The 14,361-nt window shown below is 36.7% G+C and overlaps 1 long non-coding RNA gene across 1 annotated transcript in view; it reads left to right on the forward strand.

The window, feature by feature from the left end:
- Window positions 1-202: 202 nt before the first annotated feature.
- Window positions 203-14,361, forward strand: part of LOC149792953 (uncharacterized) — a 68,924-nt gene continuing 54,765 nt past the window's right edge. The window contains exon 1 of the long non-coding RNA XR_016422532.1: window positions 203-303. This is a non-coding gene — a long non-coding RNA (uncharacterized LOC149792953). The remainder of the gene's footprint in view (window positions 304-14,361) is intronic.

Raw genomic sequence — 14,361 nt, forward strand, 5'->3', positions numbered from 1 at the left:
CTGTGATTTTTTGTGGATTTTATAAGTTTCCATTATTTTATAAACGAACACACGTATACACACATTCGTTGATTGAGAGTGATAGACAGAAAGGTAGAGACAATGAGAGACAGAGAGTAATGTGTACTCTATTTCGTGAATACAGTATATGAACGTTAGAGGTGCGCTGCATATGCGGTAGATCGGTTTACCGCGGAGATTTCTTTTACGCTGAATTACCCTACGGTTTTAATTAGCGCACTTGTTTTCTGCCTGGACTTTGCGTATTTCATCAGGACCGCTAAATCTGGTCTGGTATGTTGAGTATGTATGTTTTATGTTCATTCGCACTGTCTGATAGATATTTTGCCTGGGTGATAACGTCCCACTCAAAGTTTCCCTGCTAATTATATCAGTAGTGTAGCAGTAAAATTCTAGGCTTTAGTATCAACACGTCCTATTTCATCAATAGGCAGTCAGCAAGATGTTGTTCACAGTATCAGCTACAGTGCAAACTTGATCATCCCACACTTGTTACAACTTTTATGTTAGAACGTATACAACAATTAACATACGTATAGCATATTTAGTACGAGATACTGGCCATTTAATTAGGGGTGTGATGTACAGAATGAAATTAAACAAAAAAGTGTCAGGGCCCCTGCCCCAGAACATTAAATTTTTGGTCCATGCTATAATTGCGGTATATCGTCTTACGCATCGTGGTATGTTCACAAATTTGTTGTGGTACCGTCTTGTACCGTCCAGCGTTAATACATATTTATAACGCACAATAATAGCAACAAGTAGGTCAGTGATTTTAAATAGTGAATTATATCTAAACTCAGTATGTAAAGTGTTTGCCAATATATATATATATATATATATATATATATATATATATATATATATATATATATATATATATATATATATATATATATATATATCATTACACAAGGTTATGTTATAGGTAGTATTATATATTTAGAAAGACTAATAATGTTTTAACACGTTATCTGGTGTGTGTGTGCGTACATGTGTGTGTCTTTGTGTGTCAAACTTTTTAAAAAAATTGTCCGTATTTACCAGTATATATCGTTTCAAAAATATCATTACAAGTGCATGACGGTGTATGTTTGTTTTCTTCTTGTGCCATGTCGACCGAACCTTTCTTGAACATCCCATATTTTGTTTCAAATGATTTATTTTTTACAAATTAAATATTTTAGTTTACTACCCGAACTCAAGTGTCACTATGACATATATTGGCATAGATCGGCGAGATGGAGCTTGACTGCAAATGAAACTCTATTCTGGAAAAGTATGCATTATATTTCGTTTCGCAGTTTTAAAAAGCGACATATATCTCAGTTAAATACGGTTGAAAGATATGATCATATGAACTGTGAAATGCAGAATTAAATGTATATTTTAACATTTAGGATAAAATGGTATTGACCACATCCATTAACACAGCATGGAGAGTACTAAGGAATATAACGATTCATGTTGTAGCAACTTTACGGCAGAAATCTGACTCAGTGTCATCTCCAACAGCACATGTCATCGTTAGATATGTTAGAGATAATACGGTGTGTCCGGAATATAGGTATGTGGAAGAAATAAAACAGGAACAAGAGCAAGAAGTAAATGGAAGCAAGGTTAAAAAGACAAAAGTGCTAAAAATTAAGTGTCAACACATGTGCGTTTATTTGACCAACGTGTTCTCTCCACCTTCTCTATTCACGTTTCCTTATGTATCCATTTTTCCTTAGTTACAGTGTAAGTTGTATGATAAAGCATTAAACTGCGTTATATGGACTGGATATATACTCGCATTTTGAAAGAATTAACAAATGATCTGAAGGACGTATGATATGCAGACTGAATACTTACCACTACAGAGGCCGGCAAACGTAATTAATAAAGCCTGTTCTGTACATAATTATAGACAGCGGGAGAAAATATGAATGCCAGTGCTCTTTATATATATATATATATATATATATATATATATATATATATATATATATATATATATATATATATATATATAGCGTAAAACTCTAAAGAATGTGCAGATATGTGCAAGATATTTCTGTTGCTAAGAACAAAGTATGATTTCACTAAATACAGGAGGGTACAAATCAAGTTTATGGACATGTAGGTATGTGATGAATATAGTCATACAAGGTCAGACAAGTGGTTATCCAACACAATTGTTTATACATGTTTATATCTATCTATCTATCTATATATATATATATATATATATATATATATATATATATATATATATATATATATATATATAAATCATACTATGTGTTAAATAAAAGGTAAGAGTAGTTTGTTTAATGCTTAAACTGCTATATCATAAAATTCGTAATAGATGTAATAAAAAATTTAAGTTGCTAATTTATGGTTGTTTACATTATCATAAATCACATTGGTTTTATTTTCGGGCACACACGTTTCTTATTTGGGTCAAAACTTCCTGGTAAAGGGCAAGGATGAATCATAGATTATGTTACTCAGTATACGTCATGTCTTTTGTTGCGACAGTGACTAAACAATATATACTTGGCTATGTGACAAAAACAACAAAAAGCTGCACTCGGAATTGCTATTTGTGGTGCACATTGAATTTTAGGCTTTGTCAGAAAAAAATGTTTTTCCTTTGTCATCTTCACTGAAGCGAAAGTAGCCTCATGTATCATTTTCCCATATTTAAAAATAAGCAATTGTGGTATTTGAAGATGAAATTAATCTCAGAAGTAAGAGATCTGAGAATGGCAAATTCATGACTTTGATGGTTACGCCTAAATTTATATAATTCTTTCTATACAATTCGCTATCCTTTGCTGTTAATGTTTGCATTATCGAGATCAAACATCCTTTAGAATAAACCAAACATTCTCATCCAACCATTTGTACTGGTAACAAAAAGTTGCATCACACGAAAACACAACACGTTCATAGCTTTTGAGCTGATAAACAGGTAGTTCATGTAAACCATGAGACACAAGTCATGACGGGTGTGTTATATATGTCATATTTTTTTCCACACATAACACATAAACACCCACATTTGATTTTCTCTCTTTCTGTGACTCGCTTGCAAAACAACAGGTTGCAGGTTCAAAACTCGAGGCGGCATCCCAATTTTTGTTTTGTTTTTGAATGTTCAAACCTTCTTTTAAGCCCGCAAGTCATTTTTAATTTTACACTTTTGTACCTTTAAGTTCTAATTTGTATATGTTGTTAGCGTTTCTGACTTTAAAGTCTGTCAGGGTACGAATACATAGCATAGTAAGGATATTATTTAATGTCTAAATTCTTCCAACTGTATCACCATTACCATCATCTACAGTAGGTCTTACAATACGTCTTTCTTATCGTGAAAAATGTATGGGAATGTATGTTTATGTATATACACCATTAACTGTGAGATCATGCAATGCTGAATGCGCCCTATAGTCCAAAATTGCATTTCCCATTCTGCAGCTCAACAACTTAGACAGGAAGATAAAACTAGTAAACATAATTTAAACAGCCAACGAGGTTTCACAAAAGCAAATACAATTGTAATTGAAACAGTTATGGTGTTGGTACCATGTGATAAATGACGTGATCTCATTTTCACATGCGATCACATCACCTTTAATGTCCCAATATATTAGATTCCTGTTTTTCTCCAAGTTTAACTCAGATTCCACTTATACTATAATCCATAGGCTGGACAGTGCCATTATACAATATTCACTTGCATTTATGGGTTATTTACGAACGCAGAGACGTGGAAGGTCGATAACTCCTTGATACATAAATTATCACAGACACAGAACGGTGTTTCTATTTAAATCATTAATAGCGTAAGTGGCGAGTATTTTGCTTAGCTGCATCACATGAATAATATGTTCACTTGTTTGGTAGAATGTCGGTAAAAGTGCCATTTTCATAGTACTTTAATGTACGATTTTCTGAACGTATGATGAAATTAAATGCAGTGTCTGTATTTACAACCAGGTTTTCTATTTGACGATGAGCAGAATATAAAAGCAACGCAAGTTAATATATGATGAGGTTGATTATTATTATTATTATTATTATTATTATTATTCAGACATAGGAAATTTGCGAATGAAGATAAATAAGGAATGATTCTTCACCCAAAATCAACGCGCATCATAAAAATTTACATAAAGGAATTTCAATGTGTCAGAAATGTTCAAATTTAGATTTCAAGCATTAACACCCCTAACTAAAGGTCTAACTATTTTGAGTACTCTGTACATTGATGACTATTTTTTAATGAAATATTAGCATTACAACTTACCAGTCACATGTTACCTGGTGGTTAGGTTGATTATAGTTATCTAGAAGATGATTGACTACGGTGTTATTGCCCGGTTTGTGTGGATAATACAAATGTGAAATAATGGATGGGGTGAATAGAGATCTGAGAAGAGATATAAAATAGAAAAACACGGGCCCTGGTATGTAAAATATAACAATCCAATCATGTATAATAAACAAAAATAAATTGTAAATGACGCTTGAATGATAAACTTATATTAGCAAGCAAATGTCAAAACATTATTACAAAATGCAATCAGCCACTCTGTCTATTCCGATAGGACACATTTTATCATAAAATCAAATTCAATATTGGTGACAGGTTAGATCCGACGTATTCCCTTATCACCAAACACACACACACTCTCTGTTTCTTTCTCTCTCTCTCTCTCTCTCTCTCTCTCTCTCTCTCTCTCTCTCTCACCCCGTCCGCTCCGGTGGCCTAGTGGTTAGAGCGTCCGCCTCCGATGCGGGAGGTCGTGGGTTCGATCCCAGGCCGAGTCATACCAAAGACTTACAAAATTGGTACTAACAGCTGCCTCGCTTGGCGCTCAGCATTAAGAGGTTAGTGTTAGGACTGGTCGGCCTGGTGTCAGGATGAAGTGTCTGGGTGGGATATCATGCTCCATGTCTGCGGCATGACGCCCCAGTGCTAACATCACTATAAACTGCCACACTGCAGACATCGTAGTGATATGACTGAAAAATTGTTAAAGTTATGTTAAAAATCCTATTCACACACAAACTCTCTCTCTCTCTCTCTCTCTCTCTCTCTCTCTTCAGCCTCTTTAGGGTCATCAAACGTATTTATGGTTGTCTAATCTCTTCCCTTTCTGTATTTCACATATATGGAAATATTTACCTTTCAACAACAAATTAATAGGCAACCTAAACTTTTTGACATGTATTATTCTTGAAATCGAACACTATCACTTCTCTTGTTACATCAGATATCAGCATATGGTAATCGAAAAGAGAGACTAAGGCTTACATGGGACACTTCGCAGCATGGCAGCTGATAAACAAACACCAGTACAAGATGAATGATGTTTCTACCAAACGCTTTATTTATCATTCCGAATTGGACTATAATACAGACTAGGCAAAAAAATCCGTCAGCTCTGCTGTGGTTAAAAGTCTTTACTAGACTAAATGTCGGTCGGCAGGCGCCCGATTTTTGGTTTAAAGAATTCACATCTTAATTACACTAATGAATTAAAGAGACTCACTTCATCTCTTAACTACAATATTTGCTAAGTAAGAATTAATTGGCATAACATTTCCATAAATGTCGATTTCTAGCCTACATGATTCGCATTACATATAAACGAAAAAAAAATTATTTCATGATACGTTCAAGAAAATAATATATGAAATTCTTAGAATAAATGAAGTATATAACATTCAAGGCAAATGAATGTAAGCACTTACCTTCAGAAATCGTATCAAGGGAAAATTGATGTATGAATCTCAAACAAATAATTCAAGCAAATAGTTACAATCTCATCTCATTTCAAAGCACAAAGTTCATGAGATTGAGACAAATAGATTATGCTTTGGAGACTCGCGCGGTTTATCGTAGTAGATTCGTCTCTGTAATTTTGAGGTTCTGTGTCTCTCAAAATCTTCCAAACACCCGTCCCTTGGAGAATTTATTTAACTAGAAAAAGATACTTACTATTTTTCCTCTGAATCAAGACTTTCTTCCTCTGCAGAAAAACTTTCACTGACTAAAATGCGGTGGAAAATACTTAAAATATTGAATTTTCTCTGGAAAACACACAGCCTTTTTTAGCTTTGCCAATCAAATTAAAATGTATCTAACCGCCGAAAATGAATACACGCCTATCTAGGTTAGAGTAACTCCCCATATTTCCGCGCTTTCTTAATAAGCCGACTTCTGGCAAATCTCATACTATGACACGTATTTCAAAGAACACAACGCGGTCTCTGCATCATTTCAACTATAGTCATTTTCCGAAACTTAGACCTAAATTAAGATGTTTCAATTTGTCTAACATTCCTTGGATTGATCATATACTGTTTTAATTATTTGGCTGTATACGAGTATAAATAATTTTGCCAGTGACAAGAAGATACATAGACTTCTATTTGACCTCAGGTCACAATTAACTTTCTTTTTAAAACGACCATTACCTAATGCAAAATAACTTTCTGGACGGTTCATAATGTTTACAAAATAAAATCTTGATTATAGCTAGAGGTCTATTACTAAACATACACCATAAAATGTGTAGTAAACAACAGGTATACGTGGCAATTTATAAGGAAGTGCCAACGCTCAAGACAAAAAGTGTGATTAACACATTTACTAAAAACTAAAATCAGTCAAAATCAGTCATTCAGTCGAGGTAGGAAATGATTTTAATTTTGGGCAATGTCAAAATCAGCATACAATGTCACATTATCAATAGCATGTAATCAAATAAAATATACATAAAACAAACTAATTAAGAAACAATGCAAATTAAATTTATACTACATCTCCCCTCATTACGAAAAAGAAAGATTTATATAATAAAACCTTTTTGCTATAAGCGAAATTTACATATGATTAAAATTACATAAGAATGAAATCTTACGACGGATACAAAGTTTACAAGAAAAAAATAAATTAGTTCTATACTGGTGAAAGTGCATCTGCTATTAATTTGTCTCTCACCTTGAAGTATCTGATGTCAATATTTTATTCTAGCAACATCTTACTCCACTTTAGTTTACCGTGTCCCTCACCTTGCTCACAAACTGCTTACTCTGGTTAGTATTGTAAGTCTTCATGAAAATAACTCCCAACATTGTTCTTCATTTTGCCATTGAAAATAAGGTGGTTGAGATCACTAAACACAATAACCGAAAAAGCTGAACTAATAAACACATCAAAAGAGTTGCAAAGCCAATATCAAACCAAACAGTCGTTCTTGACTGTGTAATAATGTCTTTGGTGCTTATTTAATTTCTTCGAAAAATAGCACACTGGATGATCTACACCAGTTTTGTCTTCTTGAATGAATACCGCACCAATCCAACATCACTTGCATCAAGAGGTATTTTAAATTATTGACTGAAATTTGATCTGAAACAACTGGTACAACATTACGTGTGGCATTTAGCCTATCAAAAGCCTCTTGCTATTTTTAAGATAAATACAATTTGTCAGGAGTTCAGCAATTATGGAAAAACTGGAACAATGTTCGATACTATCCAGCCATACCCAAAACTCGCATCAATTGCTTTTTCCTGATAGGCACAGGGAATTCGGAGATAAGCTTGACCACGATAAATATATGTTTAACTTGTCTATATCCCACGATATATCATAGAAATTTACACAAGCATGACAAAACTTACTTTGGATAAATTAATTGTCAAATTTGCATCAGTGAGTATGTCAAAGAATTTCCGAATTATTTCTACGTGCTTTTTCCAGGTGTCGTTATAGATATCATCAATGTAACCATCACACATTTCAAGATCTTATGTAATCATGTTCATTAATCGTTCAAAAGTACAAGTAGAACCTTCCATCCCAAACCGCATCAATTTATATTGATAAAGTCTATCTGGAATCACAAATGCCGAAATTTCCTTTGCAGTTTCCGTCAGTGGAATTTGCCAGAATTCTTTAAGAAGGTCAAATTTGGTGATGTACTTTGCATTTCAAATTTTATTAATGCAGTCATCGATTCCTTGCAACGGAAATGAAATTGTTTAGGTCACATTATTCACCTGTATACAGTCTGTGCAGATGCAGAACGTATTTGATGATTTGGGTACTACTATACATGGTGAACTCCAGTCGTTTTTGCCTGGTTCGATGAAATCGTTATCCAGCGAATCCTGAATTTATTTTTCCAAACATTCCTGTTTGTGAGAGTTCATCTTCTACAGACGTGGCTTGAGAGGTGTGAAATATTTAACTGTTTAAAGCATACAGCGAAGGGTCTCCTTACTCTTCTCTCATAAACTTTGAAACTCCTACATAAGTTAGTGGTATTTCGCGGTACGCGAAAAGTATCGCGGGGAGGTAACAATCCTAATCGTTGGGGCGATATTCACAGAGCTTCTCGGAGCTTGCTTCAGAGTCTCATTAAAACGCTTCACTAGAGCATTGCACTGCGGGTGGTTCGGGGTGGTAGTCATCTGTCTATTGCACAGTAGTATGTTTACCGTGTCCCTCACCTTGCTCACAAACTGCTTACTCTGGTTAGTATTGTAAGTCTTCATGAAGATAACTCCCAACTAAACTCCTAACACAGCCCAAGGCCTCAGCCACTGTAACTGAGTCAATGTTTTTCTAATACAACGGCCTCCGGGTATCAGGTGGCCATTAATACATGATGATTTCCATTCTACGACGTATGCTTTATCAGACCAAAGAGATCCATCGGCATCCTCGAGAAAGGTCCATCAATCAGTGGTGGGGTTTCTGGTTACATTGGGCAATAGGAAGCCTTAGGTGCCACTGTCTGAAACTTGTCACTCGACAAATTGCCGCACATCATCATGCACACTTTGTCAATAGAACTCACTCACTAGTCTATCTCTGGCCTTCGCCATTCCCAGGTGGCTTCCAAGTAGACCCTCATGTGCCAGGATACAAACTTCTGTTGCTTAGCTCTCGACACAATAAATTGTATAAACATGTTTGACATTATGGCGTAGCGTTACAAGATACCCCCTTAAAACACAAACCTTTTTTCTCCGCTGGGTCTTTTCATTATGGACCTGTCCCTTGGGTACCTACATACCTTGTTGAGACACAATCTTCCACTTGAACTGTCATCAACCCGCCAGTTAGAACATTGTCCATGCGCGAAATTGTGGATCTCAGCTGCTTCGACCCTGATGTTCGCTTCATAAACTTCTTCTCAGCATGCCCCACGTGCGCATTTCTAATGTATCCCTTGTGTAATCTTCAGGCATGACATCGTTACTATATATCAAGGCCGGCTAACTACAACATGTACCATACAGCACGGTTGCCATCACCTCAGCTACTGAAACTACAGCTGTGTTCGTCAACTACACGGGTGTTCGCTTCTGAACAGTACTCAGAGTTACGGCACTAATCGTTGTCGGATGATACTTTCTACATTCCTTAATGGCATGACCTGGTCTGTTGCAGCTGTAGCATAATAGATCTCTTTTCCACCTGAAGGTACCCTAATCTGCACATGGGTCTTTCCTGTACTACCGACATTATCACGGCTGGGATGACTGGCCCCTGAATTCCAACCGTTCTGACCATAATGTCTTTGAGTCCCCTCTCCGTGGCCCTCCTAGGATTCGCTGATGTCAGGTTGAGCCCTATCACTCCCGTTGGTTGGACGCGAGTGCGCACTCTTGTATCGCTTGGACATGACACTGATATCTTCGAAGATCGAGAACTCACACGCAGCTAGGAACGCGATTAAATCTTTACGATGCTTATTAAAAACGTGTACGTCCAACATATGTTTGCCCATATGTTCATACGTGAACAAGGTACTAGTCATATCCGTAAAAGTGCATTAAATTGTAGTTCTTTCTGAGGACTCGCTGAAGAGTTTTCGGAAACTTTCAGTCGACAGCTCATAATGTTGTAACTGCACTTTCATCAGTGTATCGTAGCCGTATTGGGCGTCATGCTATGGTAGACGTCTTTCGCGGCTTACTGTAAGAATGCTCTGACGAGGATAGCCCAATGGTATTTTGTGTAACTGAGTGCAAACAGCTCGAATTGCGTCAAAAAGATGTCAATGATTTCGTCCTTGTCATTGAATATTCACGTGTTGATTAGTATTCATCGTCTGTCCTCCGATCGCCTACATATGGGTTTAGACGTTTCAATCAGATCTATACTACTTCTCGACTTGGCTCCGATCCTCATTCTCTCCATTGCGAATGTATTGTTGCGTTCCCTAGCTATTATTTTTGCTTCAAGCCTTGATAACTCGAGATCTTTCGCCTGTTCTCGCTTTGTTGCCTGTCTTTCCCTTTCTTGCTGTACTACTTGTTTTTTCTCTTTGATTGCCGTTCTGTCCCTCGGTCTGCTGCTTGTCTTTCTCTTTATTTTCTCGCTCTGTCGCTTAATGTTCTTTGTATTCTCTAACACTTTGCTCAACAGATGCAGCAAAAAGGGCCACTTCATAACCTAACTCGTCCTTAACAATAGACCTAAATTCACTGACTAACCGTCTGTCTGTCGCCATCTTGGTCTACTTGTACGGTGTCACAAGAACTATGTCCTTTACCAGCTCTAGTCTTACTTCCTATTTAAAATAACTCGACAAGTATGTGCCTGTTTGGTACGACCCTACCTTTGGTCTCACTTAAATCAGACTATCCTTCGCGCAGTCAATCAACACACGGGCAGTACCATCCTGAATTTCTCCCCAAAACTCAGCTTTAAGATTACACATCAAACAAGGCGTAACTACTATTGTGGGCTTACCTAATTAGCCCATCTTAAAGATAATGCTACAGTAATTGCCCTCCTGAATTTCACAAATTCAGAGTACGATCCTTTCTCCTCAACGTACCGAATGGCAGCAAACGGCATGACTCAATCCTTTAAAATGATATCTTCACAAGATGAAAGAACTGGCAATACAATTGTAAGCTCTGAACATACACACACAGACACACAGACACACACACACACACATTTCCGATTTTGCTGAGATGGTAGAAATGGGTTCCACGAAACATTTTGCATTTCTGAATGTACCGCAATACGTACCGCCGTATGCCACAATATATTAGAGACCAATATAACATTCACGCACAGGTCCTGATACTTTATTTGTTTAATTTCCGCCTGTCAATATTTTCCTCTGATATAAAAAAAATAACTCCAAATTATAACCAAGATATGTTTTTAAAAAAAACAATAACTTATTTTTCTTGAGATAAAAGAAACTAGTTCAGCTCAAAATTAAATCATATCACCCCCACCCCCGAAAATGAAATGTCCAGTATCTTATAGTAGCTGAATCGGCCTCAAATATGTGTATTGTTATATAAGTTGCAATCCGACAGCTGTAAATGAAGTGGGATAACTAAATTTATATTGTAGCCGACACGGTGAACCACATCGTGCTTACATGATAGAGCCTGTTGATAAATAGAAGTGTTGAGTTGATACTTAAGAATATAATTTTCTATCTACAGTATTTACGGAAAAGTCAGGGAAACTTTTGACTGGGTGCCAACATTTGGTCAAGATGTATATGTATATCATAAAACAAAAGCATTCATGTTAATCCTAAGATGATTCGCTGTCATACAAAACAAATACAAATGCTAGTTAATAACTATGACATCACATGTTTTATTTTATTTTTGGTTTTGTGTGTTTTTATTCGAAAATATTTCGAAAGTTGGATTTAGACCGGATATGTTCCTTAAGGGGAAACGGGGTGTGCTCTAAATCCGTCCCCGTGTGGACAGACAGCGAGAGGACATTGTCCGCTAGGTTCGCGTGGATCGGGTCACAGCGAATCGAAATCGGAATTGAGATAGAGGGTGTGATAATAATTTCGATCCGAATAATAAATTCTAACTAGCAAGCAAAATTTTAGTCTCGCCTCGGAAGATTGCTGAGCAATATAATGTTACTCCGAGGAAGCCACTCGTAATTTGGCGGTAAAACGTAGAGATGAGATTCTAAGGAAAGTAAAAGCTTCGTAAAGGTCAGTAAATTACTTTCTCGATTTTTGCATAATATTACGGCATTATAATTGTACTTATGTGTAGTATGTATACTTAATTACTATGATCGTTTAGTACGTATAATTACCTTTGTAGTGTTCATTTACAGGCATATTTGAGTATTATGTAGAGAATTACGTATAGTGTTAGCTTGTGTTCAGAATTAATATTGTAATTTGCTAATAAGTTATTTAGTAGTACATTTATTCATGTGATCTGTTAGAATGTACACATGCTTGAATCGTGAATCTAGAAAATATTTCCAGTAAGATTAGTTAATATGGATGCATGTATATTTGAATATATGTGTACTTTGTATGAGTTGTAATGTAGAGAAATGCCTGTGATTGCTGTGATATTTTTAGTATAATATGATTAGGAATATGTACTGATGTGACGCAATTTATTGATGTATTTATGAGAAGTAGCTGATACCGTGTTTTTATTACGAAGTTTATTTACCATACAATGACGTATGTGTATTTCGATGTGAATGAATGTGTGACCGAAGACATTTAGTAGCCGTTATCTGATGATAGGCTATGTGTAGTGTGATATGACAGGGCTAAGGAAAATACTGTACCGTCCTTGTGTTTTCACAGGAAGTATTTTGGGGGACAGAACTTTTGGTTCAGTTATGTCACGAGTCTCTAAGAGGGGAGACGGAAGTGAGACTAGCAGAGCAGTCGGATTCGACAAGTCTAGTCGGTGGAGAGAGTCGAGGAGTAGGAGGAAAAGAAGTCGAGGAGAATGAAGAATGAGGAGGTGTATAGAGAAGTCGCGGAGGAGAAGGAATTTGGAGAAAGTCGGGAGGAAGAGGAGAATGAATTGGAGGAAAAGGAGCGTAGAATACACAGATTAGTAGAATACAAGGACAGGTGGAAAGATATCTCACAATACTAATCAAGTGGTGTAATAGGCTATCACAGGGTCGAGCGAAAGGAGAGTAATTGGGAAATTTTAATCATTTGATTATTGAATTGTCATTAAATTGTTATTCGTTGAATTTCACTTTTTTGTATATTCAATAATTTAACCGTCTGCATTACTGACTGGGGGCTCGGGGCTTTACATATATCTTTCACAAATTTAATTTCCAACTAAATTCGAGCCTGGGTGGGACTTCTATAATAATTTAAATAATGTATTGGGAGCACACCACCCCAGCCATAACACACATACCACAGTGGCGGCATAATAACCCGTCACACCACAGTGGCGGCATCGTCCGGGATCTGAATTAGACATACATATTTTCTTTACGACCTAAAGTTTTATTTGTTACAAGGTATTAGTGTACAGTTGTGAGATATTTTCCACCCTGTGTATTTGAATTTTTATGATTTTTCAACTTGTGTATGATATATTTTGATATTTGCATGCTTGGTAGATTTCAGTTACTTGCAGTAATTGTGAAGCAAATATCGGGCAAAATATCTTACCTGAGTGACGTTAGTTATTGTCAACAGGTAATATTGGGTTAGGAACGTGTAACATCTGTCAATTGTTTAGTAAGTCGAGACAAGATATTAATTACTGTTAGTATCATCAGAAAATGGCTACAGAAAGACAGATGGTTAAAGAGTATCGCACCATGGGCAAATAAGATCTAGATTACGATGGAGATCGCCCAGCAGAGTTCCTAGAGAAGAGAATCAAAGTGTAAAAGGCCGAAAATGCATCCGAAAGAGAGCTGGCCAAGATAGCAGCGGACAGGTTGACACAGAAAGAGCTGGAGCTGGCCAAGATATCAGCGGACACGGAGACACAGAGGGAGCTGGCGCTGGTCAGGATATTAGCGAGCGCAAAAGAAAGAAAGCTAGCTCACACTCTCGAAATGGAGAAATTATGGGTAGAAACTAGCACCACCGATAATGACGACACCAGTATGTGTTCTGGAGGGAGCATACGACCGATTATCGACCATCGAATTGTACAGATAATTACTTCGCGGTTCAATGACAAAAAAGAGTATAATGACGATTTCCGCGTGCAATTTGAGAAAGTCGCGTGCGTTCATAAAATTCCTGATCAACATTGGCCGATTAACGTCTCAGCCTTCTTGCAAGGTGCAGCTCGCAAAGTTTACCATAACTTAGCCGCAGAAGAAGCTGACGACTACAACGCGCTCAAGAATGCCCTTCTTTACCATTATCGGCTGACTGCCGAACTGTACCGTAAACGTTTTCTGGACTCGACGAAAAAGGCAACGGAAACCCATTCTCAATTCCACACCCGTGTTCGAGTGCTATTTGAGAATTGGATAAGGATGGCAGAAGTCGAACGGTCCCACGACGGGATAGGCGA

The sequence above is a fragment of the Sinohyriopsis cumingii genome, chromosome 8, assembly GCF_028554795.1.
Source record: "Sinohyriopsis cumingii isolate HCF-2022 chromosome 8, ASM2855479v2, whole genome shotgun sequence".
NCBI classification, from domain to species: Eukaryota; Metazoa; Mollusca; class Bivalvia; order Unionida; family Unionidae; genus Sinohyriopsis; species Sinohyriopsis cumingii.